We start from the raw sequence: 18,051 nt of genomic DNA, 5'->3' as shown, positions 1-18,051 counted from the left end.
TCAAAGCTCCCTGAGAGCAGCGACCATATCCTGAACATCTTTGTATCACAAACATCCAGCTGTGATTGACATCATTTAACTGACTTAATAATAGTATTCGAGTATTATTTTGTTCTATAATGTTACCATAGCTACCTTGAATTGCATTGGAAGTTGAAAAGCCAGATGCCTTCACCTGAACCACAAAGGAAACCAGGATCTCTCATTAAGATTCAGGATATTTCCACTGCAATTGAAATGCGAACTTTAAATTTAATGAAATCAAACAGATGCCCTTAGTAGTTTGATCAACTATTCCCCCAATTGATATCTGTATGGCAGATGGCATAAACAACTCAGAATATACTTAAATACTAATATAAAAATTAAAGTAGTACGAAATATTTCAAATGTATTAGGTATGCTTTCTTTCATGAGTGCCTTATCAGGGGTTTGGCAGTCCTGGCTAATTTTCAGATGTACATTCATATATTTCCTTCCTTGCTCATTGTCTCCTAGGAGGAAGGAAAATATTCTTTCACAATGATACACTTACACTTTTCTAGGCTCAAAGTGCCAAGAGTTAAATTTGAAACACCACTTTAATAATGCAAATATCACCCTTTACATATTTTCTCCAGGAAACAAAGATGAAGGTATATCGAATATACATTAACAAACAACCTAACAGAAGCTGTTTTTGGTTCTCTTAGATGAGGAAGACAAATCTAACATTGACTGACATTGGAGGCAAAAATGTGGTCGATTATTCAAACGTGGAAATGTGACTAGCCTAGTGGAATCAGTTCTTATAGCCCTCATGAGATAAGCATGGGCAGCACATATATAAATATGCAGTATTATTTATATGGTATTGTTATTTAGCTTCCAATGATTCTTGTGCATATTAAAAACAAAACACAAATAACACTATTTCTGCTTTCCAAAATATAGTTAATCAGATATGATTCTTCTCGATTTGCTCCAATTTTCTCTTTAGGGTAGAGAATAAAAGGGGCAGAGGTTTCTCCATATAAGAATAAACCATGGGGGCTGGCCCCGTGGCCGAGTGGTTAAGTTCGCGCGCTCTGCTGCAGGCAGCCCAGTGTTTCGTTGGTTCGAATCCTGGGCGCGGACATGGCACTGCTCGTCAGACCACGCTGAGGGAGCGTCCCACATGCCACAACTAGAAGAACCCACAACGAAGAATATACAACTATGTACCGGGGGGCTTTGGGGAGAAAAAGGAAATAATAAAATCTTTAAAAAAAAAAAAAAGAAAAAAAAAAGAATAAACCATGAATCTTTGGTGAATAGGGACATTGAATTTTACCCTTTCTCTTACTACTACCCACTACTCCCAACAAATTAAAAAAAGATAAAGGCACTACAAACATTTCGTTTTGCCAAATTTTAGAATTTCCTGGGCTTCCCAGAATCATTCCCCACATATGCACCAAATAACAGAGAACACATTTAAATACGCTAAAGTTTGAATGTGCTTTGCCCACGACCTTGAACTAGTTTGATACTGTGTAGGACTCAGGATGCAGAAGGTAATGAAAACATTCAGATGTGGTTTTTTCTTAGTTCAGGGTCAGGCACAGAGTGTGTAGCCATTAAATATTAGCGGATTGACTATTTTTATGGATGGCCTGAGGTATTAAGTGGCTATTAATAATTTAGCATTAAACAAATTGCCACTAATAATTTACTTTTCTGTCTATTATGTTAATGTAATGTTTCTGTAATATATTATTATCTGGGAAAAAACACAAACACAGCAATTATCAGGGGAGCCATTTTTTATCAGTATTTGGTACTAAGTTAGGTCAAGGTCAGAGTTAGAGGAGGACTCTATAGGTAGTGTTTACTAGATCCCATAGTATTTGACTTTTAAACTGCCATTTTTGTCTTGCCATAACTATTACAGAGAAAGTGATCATGTTATATCCAGTTTCATTGCTAAAACAAATACAAGGTCATCACCTCCAGCAGGTGACTGGAAAGAATAGTGTAAGCATAATCGTGACACCCAAAATAAAACTAAGAATTTTTCTCAAGGCTTTTGCAATGTACTCAAAAATGTAAACAAATAAAACCATAGGTTACCCATAGTTAGCTATGATCAATTTAATTTGACCAAGGAGACAAAGGCAGTTTCCTTAAATAAGAGCTACCCAGGGTCTCATTAGTGTAGAGGGAAAAAAAAAATCAAGGTCATGCTAAAGGTGTATGACTTCATGGTGGAAAATTTCAATCCTCCAAACACCTCCCAGAGAAGAAACCAAAAGCAAGAGGAATAACAACTTTCAGGCAGATCCCAAAATCTCGTTTAGACTATGGGACAAATACTAAGATAGGAAAAAGCAGAAATTCTAAATTCTATTCTATACGGAGATATATAATTTTACAAAATAAAGTTGACAAGGTTGGAGGTGGGCATGGAGCATCTCTTATTAGAAAGGCATATAGAACTATCACCTCACAAGTGTGAATATGGAAAAAGGGAATTACATCAAAATCCTCAAGTGGCAGTTTCATGTGAATTACACCTTAGAGGAAAAAAGCCAATGAAGGTCTACGAATTGATGTTATGAATAGATAAAAATGCACCTTTTTATTATTTATCTTTTAGCCCTGTCCTGCCATATTTAGAATGACAGAAGAAAAAATGATTATAATGTACTCTGTTGAAATGCAAGCAAAGAAAGGTGAGAAAACATATTCATTAAACTATATTTATTGAATATATGCAAATATCATACATACTTCTGTTTTAATATATAATTAAATATATATTATCAATATTACCTACGCATATATAAAATAAGGGCAATCACCTACCACAGAGCTCATCTGAGCTAAAAAATAATGTTGATAGCCTTAATGGAACTCTAATCTATTTAATATTGTTTTACATGCAGCTTTTAAAACCAAGCAATTTGATCTTTTCTAAATGACATTACGGTAAGCAAAAGGTCATGCGTTTAGGTTGGCAAGCCCATGGGGAAACTAATAGTAAGTTTCCAGTTAGACTCTGATGCTGATAAGTCAATAGAACTGCCAATGGCTGGGTCCTAAGATTAACACATGTGTGGGAAAAGAAAGCAAACACAACTGTGGAAATGGAAGCAAACACTGAGCTTAAGGACATCAGCCAGCTGGGAATTACTTCTTTAAGCAGAAGGTGTAAATCAAGCCGGCTTACCCATAGAAAGTACTAATACCTCTTTGTAGAAGTATTTTAATTTGGAGATTTACATCTAATTATATGCTGTTGGCATAACCCAAACTAGAAGTATTATCAGAGCATAAACTGCACATTTCCATTGGAGTGACTGATCTTTGTCACAGAATACTAGGAGATATGTAGTGATGTCCTCGGGCTCCTTTTGCACATGTGTCCCTTTGTGTCAGGAAGCACCAATGATGAAGGTATCTTCTTGGACACTTTCAGGAACTTAGGATGAACATCACATTGCAGGAGTCTGGGCTTGCTTAAGAATATCGAGTGTCTTGTGCTCTGTTTGGGGGAGCTCAGAGTGTGATACAGTATGACACTATACAAGTTTCCTTTGCTAAACAAACAAAGGATATGAGGTATTATTTTGTATCCTAAAAGAACTGTGGCAAAGCTACTGGGATGGGAGAGTCACATGGAAACACCGGAACAGTTTACCAAGTGGTTACCTACCCACTACCTGCAAGGAGCTAATGGGAGGTACTTCAGAGGCAAGAAACCAGTATCCTATGGGAGAGGATAACACCCTGAAAACATGGGCAATGAGAGAGGAAGACACAAACAGCAGCATGCTAACTAGAAGCCCAAAGGAGTGCAGATAATCAGGATGCCAGAGCAATCCAGAGCCAGAAGTTCCCCAAGATATTTGAGTAAGTAGGCGAGCGTTTCTGTTGGAGACCTCAGCACAAGCAATGGTGCTGGAAATCTGTCCCTCCATGTTTGCCTTTCACCCCTCTCTACCATGTTTTGCCCAGGGAACTGATTAGCATGGATTACAGCAACAGGTTCCTTTGCCTGACTTCCGCTTGGATTCAGCCAAAGGGGAATCCTGACAGATGATAAGAGGGAAGCAGAATGTGGTCAGGGCTTTGGGCTTCCACTTTGAAGACTGTGAGGTGGCTGTGTTTTCTGTTAAAATTAACTACTCCTGTCGACACAGCCCCATCTACAAGACTCCTTATTTTGGTTTTAGTATTGGTAACAGGTCTGTGATTAATATCCCTGAGCACCTCAAAATCCCCCATGGTCCCCAACATCCCACTCATAAATTGGTAAATAGCCCCTATTTTAAATCTTCCCTCAACTTTGTAACTTGAGAATGTCATCTGTTCTCTGTGGGAAACCTGCGTGTGTAGTGCTTCTAGAAAAGGGAGAGTCACGTGGGCAAACAGAAAGAAACTTGCCTGAGAATCAAGAAATGTTAGCTTAAGAGATCAGTCACTAATAATTCTATGAACTTAAAGTCACTTACCTTCACTAGGCATCTTTTCAGTTTTGAATTGCAAATTTGGACTTCTGAAATCTCAGGTGTATTTTTGCCTCTAAAATTTTATATTTCTATTAGTCTAAACATAAAAACGATTTGTTTGATTATAAGAGAACTGATGTCAGTTTTTAACGTCCTTCTTGCATCCTGCAGCACATTGTTGATTGCTTTATCAATATCTATCCTCTTTTCCCTATAGAACCTCAAAAGTTTTGGGGTGACAATATGCCCAGCTTAATAAAAGACATTATTTATCCTTGTTGGAAGAATGGGGCAGCCAAGTGATTTACTACCGGCCTATAAAGTGAAAGTCAAAGTTACTGGGTAGGGTTTCTGGAAACATAAGTCTCAATTGGCATTGCCCTTTTCTGCCCTTTTCCCTTCCTCTCTTCTCTCCTGAAATGTGGACTTGATGGCTGGAGCAGAGAAGTCTTCCCAAGAGTGTGACAGCAGCAGTCGCATCCTATGGCAGATGGAGGCTGGGCACTGATGACATCATGGAAGTGGGACCCCACCCTTGGATGGCTAGCCTTTCAACTTATTACCTGGTAAAGTTTACTTAATGCAATATTTTATGTTTCTATAACATAAATCCTCTATGTCTCTCTAACTCATAGCTGAGCATAATCTTTAAGTAACACACACACACATACACCATGTACCTCTTGAAACAGTTGGATCAAGACTCTACTCAGATCGCCCAGTAACCCTGGCTTCCCCTTCCCTTATCTTGTATTCAACTTATTCCCTCAAAATTTACCAGGACTGTGCTAAAACCACACAGGGTTCTCATTTCTAATTCCTAAAGTGACAGCTAACTTGTTTAACCCATGTCATTTACTTATCCTCCAACTTGTCAAATCTACCTAGAGTTAGATATCCAAGAGAAACTCCTGCACACGTATGTATGTAAAGAAGAATGTTACACCAGCATGGCTTTTGACAGGAAAAAACTATAAACAGTATATGCACACTATGGAATATTATACTGCATTGAAAACAAGTGAATTATAGCAACATTCAATGACATGGATGAATATGTCAACCAAATAACGAGTGAAGGAAGCACATCCTACTAGATAAATTTACAGCTTATTAACTTTTCCATAAAGTTACAAACGAAATTGAAACCAAGCAGTATGTTTTGAAAAATATACTGTTTGGATATGCATGTATGTTTTTGCAACAGTTTTTTAAAGGCAAAGAACTGAATAATACAAAATTCAATGTTGAATGCTAATTTTCTAATTTACAATTAAAACAATTATAATAACATATGCATATGTGTAGACAGACAGACTCCATTATCAGTTCAAGACACCTATGTATGCAGTACAAGTTAAACATGATAAAAGTCTAACATCTATCTCATAAACATTTTTAGGCTCACTTTTATACTAATCAACCCTTCCCAGAAAATCTCTCAAGGTCAGCAAATTTTCCTTTCTTTCCTCAGGATTTATCAGCTTAGAAAAAATATGTATCAATCAACTATCCTACCCCTTTTACAACTCTGCCACCCACAAACTCCCTATGTTACCTTCCAGCCTCTTTCGTATCGCTCAAAGAGGGGACTGGGCATTGATTACTGTATGCAGTTTACGAGTAAGAGGCACAGGACCCTTCAGTGACTCTCTATTTCCTACATTCACCTTCTTTCAGCCCAGAATTCAAGGCCCCCCACAATTAGGCTCCAGCCTACTTTTTTAACTTTGTTTCTCTACCTCAATCCTCCACAAACTCTCCACTGCAGCCCAAATCCTCCTTACTCCCCAAAACCCTTAGACTTCCCTGCATCAGAGCTCCTCCCAACTAATATTTTTGTTCACTACACTCTTCATGTCTGGGAGGCTCTTCCTGCTTTCCTTCTACATATTTAAATTCTATCCATCCTTCAAAATTCAGCTCAATTCTTACCTCTTCCTTGACCATATTTCCTTAGAACGGCAATGACAATTTTCATTTGTAAGAAATTCGCTTACTAACATAACGGCGCTGTATCTTCTGCTCTTGTCTCCCTTGCTCACCCCCATTGGCCAGGACTTACCCCAGGGTCTGGCATGTGACAGAGCTTCAGTAAAGAGTTCCTGAAGGCATGGACTCTAAAATTTCTTCTACTGTCTTGGGATTTTCTTTAAATAATGATTTTTATTTTCCTCTTGTCTTACCAGCTAAACTTCTTTGATAGAAAAAGCCATGTCTATCACATATTTACTTTCCCTGATCCTGCCAAGCTCATTACTTATAAAAAATGACCATAAAGGGGCTGGCCCCGTGGCCGAGTGGTTAAGTCCGCGCGCTCCGCTGCAGGCGACCCAGTGTTTCGTTGGTTCGAATCCTGGGCGCGGACATGGCACTGCTCATCAAACCACGCTGAGGCGGCATCCCACATGCCACAACTAGAAGGACCCACAACGAAGAATATACAACTACGTACCGGGGGGCTTTGGGGAGAAAAAGGAAAAAATAAAAAAAAAAATCTTTAATAAAAAAAAAAAATGACCATAAAAATTGCTGATTTACTTTGAAGGAAAGAAAACATTAAAGTTGTGATTAAGAATTAACTCAACACATTAATTGTTTCACTTTAAAAAATAAGCCAAGAAACCAAGTACTAATAACCACTATAGAAATTAGGAAATTGATGTTTATCTTATGAGTAAGGTTATCTTAGGTTCAGAATCAAAAGTTAGGGAAAAAAAAAAACTCTTGATAAACAAATTTTCCAAAATGTTACAAATTTGGGGGAAAATATTACTTTCACTAGCAAGATGGCATGGACTGTCTCTATTAAATTACAACTATTGTTAAATTATTTCCCAACTGCTTTTGGGGCTTTGTTTTCTTTAATAAATCTTAACATATTCCCACTGTACATATTTTCAATTTGCTTATTGCTGACAATGTTGAAAATTTATCTAAAATACAGAAGAGTAGTTTCAGCATTTTAAGTCTTCATTAATAAATATATTTACTTAGGTTAAACAGATAAACCTTAGAAGAATAGAGTAATTTCTATTACTACTGTCTACTCTGGAAAACATATTAGTTTTTTCATACTGTGTACATATATATAATATGTTATATATATATATATATATATATATATACACATTTACACATACACATATGTGGCTTGTTAGTCATAGGAAATTACCTGTATCATAACTAATGACGAAAGATGTTTTTAATCGAGTCATTTCTTTTTTTTTTTTTGAGGGAGTTTAGCCCTGAGCTAACATCTGCTGCCAATCCTCCTCTTTTTTGCTGAGCAAGACTGGCCCTGAGCTCACATCCGTGCCCATCTTCCTCTACTTTATATGTGGGACACCTGCCACAGCATGGCTTGCCCAGCGGTGCCATGTCCTCACCCTTGATCCAAATGGGCAAACCCTGGGCCACGGAAGTGGAACGTGCAAACTTAACTGCTGAGCCACCGGGCCGGCCCCATCAAGGAGTCATTTCTTATAATTCTCATTATCAGTCCACAGTTTAGGTGTTTAGCATGAGAACATAATGAGGTCAAGGAAGATGGCATTGACGTTTTATTACACATACCTAGCATATAATGCCTAGCACACAGTGAGCAATTAACAATGGATGCATGATGCTTTGTGACTTTCTTGGCAAACCTTTAAATTTGCCCCTTCTTGCAGGGGATTGTATGAGATTATTATCATAACTTGAATTGTAGTGTTGTATGCTCACAATTAACAGCTTGTACCTTCTTATTTTGTGCATCACAATAAAATTTTCATATAATTTATATTCACAGAATACTAATTAACTCCATGTGGCATTTCATCTAATACTAAGAAATCCAATGATTGGATCATTTGATAAGCTCAAAAATCATGCATTAAATCTTTGGAGATAAATGACACATGTGCATGAAATAACTATAGGTTAATTTCTGGCAACATACTAGTAATTACATCAAAATGTCAAACAATAGTTTCAATTACTCCAGAGTTATTTAGTAATTTTAGCCAAGAAGATGACAGAGGATATTTCATATGAAGAAGGTAGTGATAGAAAGGGAAGGCAAAGAGAATGAAGATTTAAAGGAGAGGATAATCTAACCCCATGTAAATGAGAGCAAAGAAACAACTAACCTCATAAAGGGCTGAGTGATGGAGCAGTGAGAGATGACATGTTTGAGCCATTTGAGGAAGAGCTTTGAATTAATTCTTTGTGGTAGAGTTTGAAAAGAGTTAGAATCACTGGGATTCTGGACTAGAAAAGTAATGTGATTGGTTTTTATGGATTGATTCACTGATTGATTAAGAGATTCTACTGACAGGAGGGTGTGATCTGGAATCACATCAGGAGACAAGGGGGGCTGGCACAATAACTAGGAGATTTATCTATAATTTAAATATGAAATAATGATGACTTGAAACAGACAGACGCTTGGCAATAGCAGAAGAAGAAACACATATGAAGCATACGACAAACTAAGATTTAGCACTTGATGACGTGGAAGCAAAAATAAGTGATGAATATTGTTACTGTAATTCTGTGGGAATGAGAAAATAGACACTAGGTATTTACTTTCTTGAGCCTGGACAAGCAAAATTCTTTCATTCCTTCTCCTTGTCTAAAGATTAGCCTCATCTCTCCCTGGAGGTAATTCTGTTTAACTGTTCGAACAGGCAAAACTTATTAAGGTAAAGTGTGATGGATCTAATGGATGTGACTCTTACACTGCAATACTTCTATGTGACCTGAATGCCTTTTGCCCTATCTCCTTTAAGGATCATTTATTTGAAACACTACAAACAAATGGACTGTGGAGTTAACGTAAATGATCAGTCATAGAAAACTCTCCCTTCCCTTCATGGGAATAAGAATTTTAACAGAATCTGTTGTCTGAGGAGAATTCAGAAGCACTTACATCTGCTCACCATATGAACTCTGGGAAAGTTTCATGTGTTTAACTGTAGGAAAAACAAAACAAAACTTGTATTTCTTCTCCAATCACCTGATAAGCTAAAGAAAAAGGAAAATTTAAACTGCAGTGCAGCCAAGGCAAAGAGTAATCTGAATTCACAAAACTACAAAAAACTTCAGCAGTTTATATGCCTATAATATGAAAGGCATATTTAAGTAGTCATCTTGTACTTCATATTATATGCCAATGGTTCATATTATGTGCCTACAATTATTTTTATTTCTATTATGTTATTATTAATTTTACAGTATAATTCATATTATATGTCTAAAACACGAAAGGCATATTCAAGTATTCTTGCCGTGCTTCAATGAGATAGGGTTAAACTGCTTTGGCATACCAGCATTTTCTATGAGTCAGCTCCTACACAGCCAGTTGACACTGGTCAGCTCTATTTTTCTTAAAATGTTTTCTGCCTAAGGTGTTTTTATAGCCACCCTTTTCCAAGATACAAAGAGCTAAAAACATTGCAAAAATGTCATGGAAAAAAAGGAAAAGCTAAAACACCTCATGGCTGTCCCCATTATATAGTTCACTAGCATATCTTTACTTTTTGGGACTAGTTGTCTCAAATCTTGCTTTTAGTTTGTTAAAAACATGAAAAACAAACTTCTACAGTGTTCTGTGTTTAGGGTTAGCATTTAAGCCTTACAAGTGCTCTGCTGAGAGAAATCTTTTGTCTCTTCCTAAAATCTCTGAATATTTATGTGTTCTTCAAAAATCTATTCAGCCTTTCCTTTTTAGACAATCCTAGCTTCTCCTCCAAATTGGCTTGTACATGGCTAGGTGTTTTATTAGATTTGACCAAGTTTTAGATTTCAATGACATCATTTGTGAAGAAAACTTATTGCCTCATCTTTGCATTGATTCAATTATTTGTACTGTAAAAATGCAGTATTTCTATGATATGGACCTGCATATCAAAAGCACGGTTCTACTAAATTGCCTTTATTTTTACTTGTGCTTATTGACTACAAGCTGTTAAAAAGTGTTTATAATTAAAACAAAATGCTTATAAAGAATATAAGTCATATGGAAGTTTGATGTATAAACTAAGAAAACACTTAATTTAAGTATTAACCAATAAAATTTTGATTAGGTAACATTGATGAAACTACCCGATTGAGATTATGGTACAATATGTAATGACATTGTTTCTAAGTCATTTAAAGTACAACAGAGTATTTCATGTCCTTGTTTAACTAATCCTTGGCTCTGGGAACAAATCCTACTTTGCTAAGATTATATGGAGGTAGTGCTTGATTACTTTCCATTTTCAAAATTTCAGAGCATTATCTAAAGGAGAACATTACATCTTTGGCCTATAAAGTCTGTAGTATGGTGGAAAGAGGGCACACTTTGGAGTGAGATGGTTCCTAAGTAAATTTCTTGCTTGGCTTCTCACTAGCTGTTTTACATTGGGGAGGCCACTCAATATCTCTGAGCCTGTATTGTCCTTTATAAAACTTCAGATAAAACCTGCAGAATGACTGCAAGGATTAAATGAGATAATGAATGCAAAGCGCCTGGCACATAGTAGAAACATGACTGATAGATACTTTAAAAAAACTTTTCTGCATATCCTCACTATGTTTAAATTGAGTAACATGGTACAATTTTATTTTAGACGTGACTTTAGTCAGTTTTAAGTTTTCTGCTATAGGTTCATTTCTGCTGTTAGTGCTAATGGGTTGTGGATTTTATCATTAAAAATTTTGATTATCCATGTCAAGAGTCGTTTAGGTCTTTGTTTCTTTTTCCCTCTCTATCAGGATGTCTGTTTTTGATCATTTTAGTACTAACTTGAAGCAATGCAGAAGCATTCATTTTTAAAAAATATTCAAGTAACTAATTTCCATGTACTCTTTAAAAATTTGTAAAAATGAATTATGTTAGTAAGCTTTGTATTTGTAGACACATTTAATTATTAGTTTTGATTTACTAGCAATAAAGGCAATTGCACATTTTTACATTACACATTTTGTATGATTTGTAATGATTTAATATATTTCACATATTATCAAACTCATGCATTATTACCACTCTACAGCTTTTCAAAGTCAAATTTAGCCTGGGGATGATATAGGAGAAAAATAGAAAGGCAGGAGTGAGTAAAACAGTCCACTAAAATGAGAGAGAAAAGGCTGAATTAGAAACAAAAGGACCTAAAAGAATCTTAAAAAAGCTAAAAAATATATTAATGCAAAATATATAATATAAGATTATACCATATATAATCTGAAAAGAGAAGAGAGAAAGGAATAGAGGATTGAGAGAAAAAATAGAAACGGAAGATTTTATACCCAGGAGAAAGATGCTTATTATACAAAATAATAATAATAACCAGAAACTAATGAGAAATTATTATGAGCTAGTAGCTATTCTAAGAGCTTTAAAAGCTTCATCTCATTTGACTCTCAAAATAACCTTAAGAGGTAGGAATTGTAATTATCTTTTTTGCAGAGATGACGAAACTGATGCTTGAAGAGGTTACGAACACCCCGAGGATCACAGAGTTGATCAGAAATGACTGAAATTACATTATTAATATTTTGTTCCTAAAGCCACCTGTTATAGTTAAGCATTATTACATAACAAGTCATTCTAAAATTACTGGCTTAAAATACAGCAATCATTTACTTTGCTCAGGAATCTGAAATTTGGGCTGAGATCAGCAAGAATGGCTCATCTCTGATCTGTGCAGTTTCATATGGAGTTTTTCAACCAGGGCTAGATAATCTACTTCCAAGATGTCTCACTCACATAACTGACAAGTTGGTGCTGGTTATCTATGGAAACGTCAGCTGGTGCTGGTGACCAGGGAAGGAGAGCTCTTCTCTGGAGGAAGCGTGAGCACATGAGTTGCACGAAAGATAAGGAAAAAAGGTACAATCAATTAATTGATTGAAGGTCCCAGTGGACTGTAAAAATTGGTGGAACTTTTGGAATTGAGAAAGTAGGGTGAGCTGGATTGGTATGAGGTGGTGGTTAGAGAGCAGGATGTTTGAAGCTGAGCTTCTGGAGGGGATGTAGAACTGGCAATGAGAAAGTCTGCATGAAGTCCCGTGAGTGGCTGCGGTAGAGTGGAGGACAAGGTGGTAGGAGGAGATGAGTTTGAGGTGCTGGAAGAGTCATCTATTTGGATATTAAAATCCACAAGAAAAAAAATAGGAGTAGTGGTGGATACAGTGACAATGAGCAGGAAGCTGAGACCTTCAAGGAACTGAGGAAAGTAATTTGCAGAGTAGGAGAGGCAGTAGGGTCAAAGCAATAAGGAGTGGTAGTTAATGGTGTGGTTATGACATCAAAGCTCGATGTTTTAGGAAGAAGGGCAAAAGAATGGAGTGTAAGCAGTAATATAAATAAGACTGAGCTAATTATAAGTCCAAAGTATATATTTTTTGACCTCTAGTACTAAACATAAACAAACACACACAAAAATCTCCCAAATTAGTTTCTTTTAAATCCTTGGATAAGTAAACAAGTATGGAACACAACTCCAATATTCATAAAATTCTCTGTTTTATAGTTAGGGAAATTTTAATTACAAAAAGCAAAGAAACAGTGACACTTCCAATGCCATCACTTATCCATAACAATTTCTGGATTTGTTCTCCAGTGATGAGACTATGTTTTAGTAAACGTTTTGTTTCCAGGCACTAAGGCATAACTGCTTGCACTTCTTTCTCTTCCTTTCTCCTCTTTCATGGTTAGCCTGGTAAAATGGGCAATTTTTATGTGCTTTGCTGAAGATCAGAATGCTCAGGAAACACACCTTTTTCAAACTAGTTGGTTTCCTTTCTTGTGGTGAAGCTAAAGTGGAAAACATGTCTTTTCCTTCTTCATTGTGCCTGCAAGACTGACTCAGCACGTGCCAGGTGTATAGAAGGTGCTCAATTAATGTTTGTATCATTGAATTCAAATTGATAAAATATTACACCAGGGAAAATTGCAAAAACTGCTACTTTGTCCTCAAACTAACTGATGCGATCTGAGGGGGAGGGTTAGTTCATGCATGGCTCAATAGTTAATCAATTTGGAGTGGCCCTAGTGTCTGAGAAACAGGAAGGTGAATTCCTCAGAAATGATTTAAAGCTGTCATCAGGTTATAGCTCAGAGAGGACTTTTCACTTCTCTGGAGAGAATAAAAGGAAATGAATTTTAAGTTGCTTATCAGGGTTTTATGGACTTAATATTTGAGCTTTGTGACACAAGGTAATGATTTATGGAGAAAGTAGTAAAATTTTCATTTTTATGAAAGCATACAAGATTATGAGTTCCTAAGTATTGGTAACACCCCCGGAGAGACACTTGGGGTCTGCCCCATAAGACATCTACCCAGCACTATTTCAATTGAAAACATTTACACAGTACTGGAATGAACATACCCAGACAGCTTTTCAAAGTGAAACGAAGACTCTTACCACTATTCTTTGGACTGGACAAAGCTTAGTCAGTAGGAACCCAGAGGGAAAGTGGAACTGGAGAATTTCGAGAAAGAGAAAACAGGAATTAAAGTAGATACAAGCAGGAGGGAGATGGATGATACTCTCCTGAGAATAAATTAAATGAGAGTTAGAATCATCAGTATCCAGAGCTGTAGGCTGAGAATGTATTTGGGCAAAGTCTGAACAATGATGAAGAGTATGGATGAATTTAAAATAGCCAGTGTTGCCAAATTTTGGCACTAGAGGATTATATTGCTAATGGCTAATATTTTTGAATCCGTACTATAAGCCAGATGTGCTAAGTATTTTACAGACAGTCTTTGTAAATCTTACAACAACCCAATGAAGTGGGCATCAGTGGGTCTTTTGAAACTTTGAAAAGTAAAATACAGAATAATCAAAATGAAGTTCTGTTTTCCTAATATATTATTTCTATGTTATAAAAAATATTACAGTCCTTAACAGCAAGAAGAACCAGCAGATCATCAAAAAATATTGTAATCATAGATTACCATTATTTCTTTTAAAATGGCACTTGCTACATTATCTTTATGTTAAGATTAATTCAAGAGGGCCCCAACTCAAGGCTAATTAAAAATATGCAGTATATTAGAGCAAGAATAGCACTAAACTTATTTCTGGCAAGAAGTATGAAAATACTTAGCTAATTTGAGATTACAAATTTATAAAGTATATAATAAAATCACTAATTTATATATTAAAAAGGAATATTTATTGGTGCAGAAAAATTAAAAAAAGACATGAAGTTGATGACTGAAGTCTAAATATTATCAAGGCATTTCACTTTTCTGACATATCTCTTACCAAAAAGAATTAGTAAATAAAATATATATTTCATTGTTAAAAGTTTGTAATAGTTGATTCTTTTTTCATTCTAACATACTCATAAAAATTAGTTATCCCAATATACAATAATTTTTTTGAGTAAGGTGATATGTAAAAAAAAGAAGATGAGATAGCTTTTACTTTTTGGTAAATAGGTTCTATCGAAAAAACTAGAAAAATCTAACAACAATATAATATTTCATATTCTAAAAAGTCTCAGGCAACTAAATATTACTAATGACACAGACTAAATTTTTAAAAATCATAAGGATCTTTTAGACATAAAAGAATAAACTAGCCATTCATAACACTTTTGGAGATGGAGTGTGAGTTTAAAATTCATGAAAAGAATAAAAGGTGTTACATGAGACTTTGATAACCTGGAATCTACTAAACAAAATTCTCAATGGCATTTTCTTCTAACATCCTTTAAAGAAGAGTCAATTCATACAAATATACCAAAAAGAAAAAGATATTAGAGTTAAATTCAGCAAAATATGACAAAATTAATAATTATGACAGAGCTATTGTTTTCTTCTATAACACATTTAAGGAAAAACGATCTGTAACAAATGAAATATTGACATGTTTTCAAGAGTGTGTGCATTTCAGATTTGAGGTCTCCTCTATAGACACCCTCCCAAAACCAAAATGGAATTCTTGCTCACTAGGAAATTGAAATATACTGAAAACTCCTTCATTTGAGATTATATCTGGACTTCCTGAATTATTCCATTCATGCTAGCAAAAAAATCCTTAAGCTTCAGTTTTCTCTATATTTACAAATATTTAGCACACATATATATAAACACATGACTATAAGGGTATATAGATAGCACTTGTGTGCAATATGCTGTATAGCTCCTGTGAATGTCAGTGGAGAAGGCTCCTTATGGCACAGATCTGCTCATTCCCACACTTTTTACTTCATGTTGGCAGTAGATTACTCAGTTTCTGGGTTTGTCCAATCGGCTTTAATTTAGCCCAGCACACATAACCAATAATGAATTCATTACCTGAGCCCAACAGACTATATGAGATGCTCCAGATGTTCTTCTTAGCTGAAACATCTGTTGCTTAAGACAGAGAGGAGGTTCTGAATTTTACCAAACCTGTGTTACTATTTCATATGGGAAGCTGATTAAACTCATTGAATTTTGACATAAGTCTGTATATCAACCTACATATACGTGAGACGATGACACAAAAAGACAAAGCAGGGTTTCACTTTGCTGTATACAGGGTGGTTAGGAGTTGGAATCAACTGAACAGCACTAACCACAACAACTATGTACAGAGGTCACCAATTATGACACAATAATGAAATGGTGATCATTTTTTCATGACCTAATAAAAAGTAGTTAATACTGAATAATTTTGGAATTTTATATACACAATAGCTCTAGAGAGTACCTAATCTATTGGGTTGTCACACCATGCTCCCAGCTGCATTGGCAAGGCCTTTTAAGGACTCGGTGGGATGGAGCCTTGGACTCCAGGGCCGCACCCCTATTTCAGCCAGGCAGCTATGCTTTTGTTCACATATTTATTTATTTGACATATTGGTCTCCAGTTTTGCTTTGAATAAAGAATTTTAGGGCTAACTACTAATAGCCCAACCTCCTCATTTTCCAGATAAGTAAACAAAGGCCACAGAATATAAATCCTATTTACAAGATTAAATAGCACAGTAAGTGAAAGCTTACTGTGAAAGCTTGGATTAGAACCTAGTTCTCTATCTAGTACTTTCTGCTCTGGAAAATGCTGCCTCCTTAATGTTAACACATCAAATATCCCTGCTGTAGACCCAAGGGAGGGTGGTCAGCACAAAGTGAGGACAAGATAGAATCAGAGTCTTTTAGAAGAGAAATGCAGTTTTGTGCTGATTTAAGTATTAATTGGGAATTACACCAGTAAATATATGCTTAAGTATATGCATTAGAGTAATAACTTAATGCATATAAAAATTTTAGAAATGAAATATACTCAAGTCATACAGGGGAATCAGGTCCATTGTCTTGTAGTTTTCTATCTGAATAAATGTAAATTTCCTATCAATGTGACTACAAAGTACAAATCTTGAAAATTTTTTTGCTTAACAAATCTAAATTTCTTCTTTACAAACAAATGCTTTTTAATTTGCTTAAAAATACTTTCTTCAAAGATAATGAAAAGACAAATTTCACTCTGGTTTCTGCCAAATAACCAAAATTCTAAATTTCTAGTGTTTGAATAAAGACATTTTATTATTTCCAAAAATATATTTTCCAAATGTACTCCATTCACATTCATGGTATGTAAATGACAAACATGTCACCTTATGCTTTTAAGCCAGGTCACAGCTTTAAAACCCGAGAGTATCAAAGTCTATAAAAGTTTTCATAAAGCGTGTGACTTTTGAGCTATGCTCTCAGTGGAGAAGAGGAATGACTTTGAACCTTCTTTGGCTAGGTAGACAAAAAATAAAAGACATTGTGCCAGGTGTGTTGGTTATCTATTGCTGTGTAACAAATCACCCTAAAATTTAGCAGCTTAAAGCAAAAAACATCTATTAACTCATACAGAGTCTGAGAACCAGGAATCAGAGAGAAGCCTAGCTGGGTGCCTCTGATTCAGGACCTCTCATGAGAGAGTCAGTCCAGAAGTAAGCCAGCAATGTGTCATTAAAGGGCTTGAAGATCCACTTTCAGCTACTCAAATGTCTGTTGACAGAGAGTTCAGTGCCTCTCCACAGGGCAGCTCACACATGGCAGCTGGCTCTCCCAAAAACAAATGATGAGGAGGAAGAAAGAGAGAGAGAACTCAAGGTAGAAGATGCACTGCTATCATTTTTTTGGTAACACAGACCAACCCTGGTGTGAATATCAGGAGGCAAGATCCATGGGCAGCTGGCTACACCAGTCCCAATGAAAAGTTAACATGCTGACTCAACTAATTTTGATCACCTAAAAGATGTGCCGGTCCAGGGTTAAACAGGAAAGGAGAGTTTATAAAGCTAGATGCAATGGACTGAACTGTGTTCCCCTCTCCCCCACCCAAACACATATGTTGAAGCCCCAACCCCTAAAGTGATAGTATTTGGAGATGGAGCCTTTGGGAGGCAATTAGGTTTAGATGGGGTCCTGAGAGTGGGATCCTCAGGATGGAATTAGTTATGAGACCTTATAAGAAGAGACCAGAGAGCTTGCTCTCTCTCCACCAAGTGAAGACACAGTGAGAAAATGACCCTCTGAAAGCCAGGGAGAGAGCTCTCACCAGGAACCAAATGGGCTGACACCTTGATCTTGGACTTCCTAGGCCTCCAGAACTGTGA

The 18,051-nt window shown here is 36.1% G+C and overlaps 1 protein-coding gene across 1 annotated transcript in view; it reads right to left on the bottom strand.

Annotated features, from left to right (window-relative positions):
• Nucleotides 1–18,051, bottom strand: part of HCN1 (hyperpolarization activated cyclic nucleotide gated potassium channel 1) — a 368,763-nt gene that overhangs the window by 124,904 nt on the left and 225,808 nt on the right. The gene's annotated exons all lie outside the window — the stretch shown is intronic.

This window comes from Equus przewalskii, chromosome 20 (genome assembly GCF_037783145.1).
Source record: "Equus przewalskii isolate Varuska chromosome 20, EquPr2, whole genome shotgun sequence".
NCBI classification, from domain to species: Eukaryota; Metazoa; Chordata; class Mammalia; order Perissodactyla; family Equidae; genus Equus; species Equus przewalskii.
Note: the sequence above shows the minus strand (reverse complement) of the source record. Positions and strands in the feature narration are given on the sequence as shown.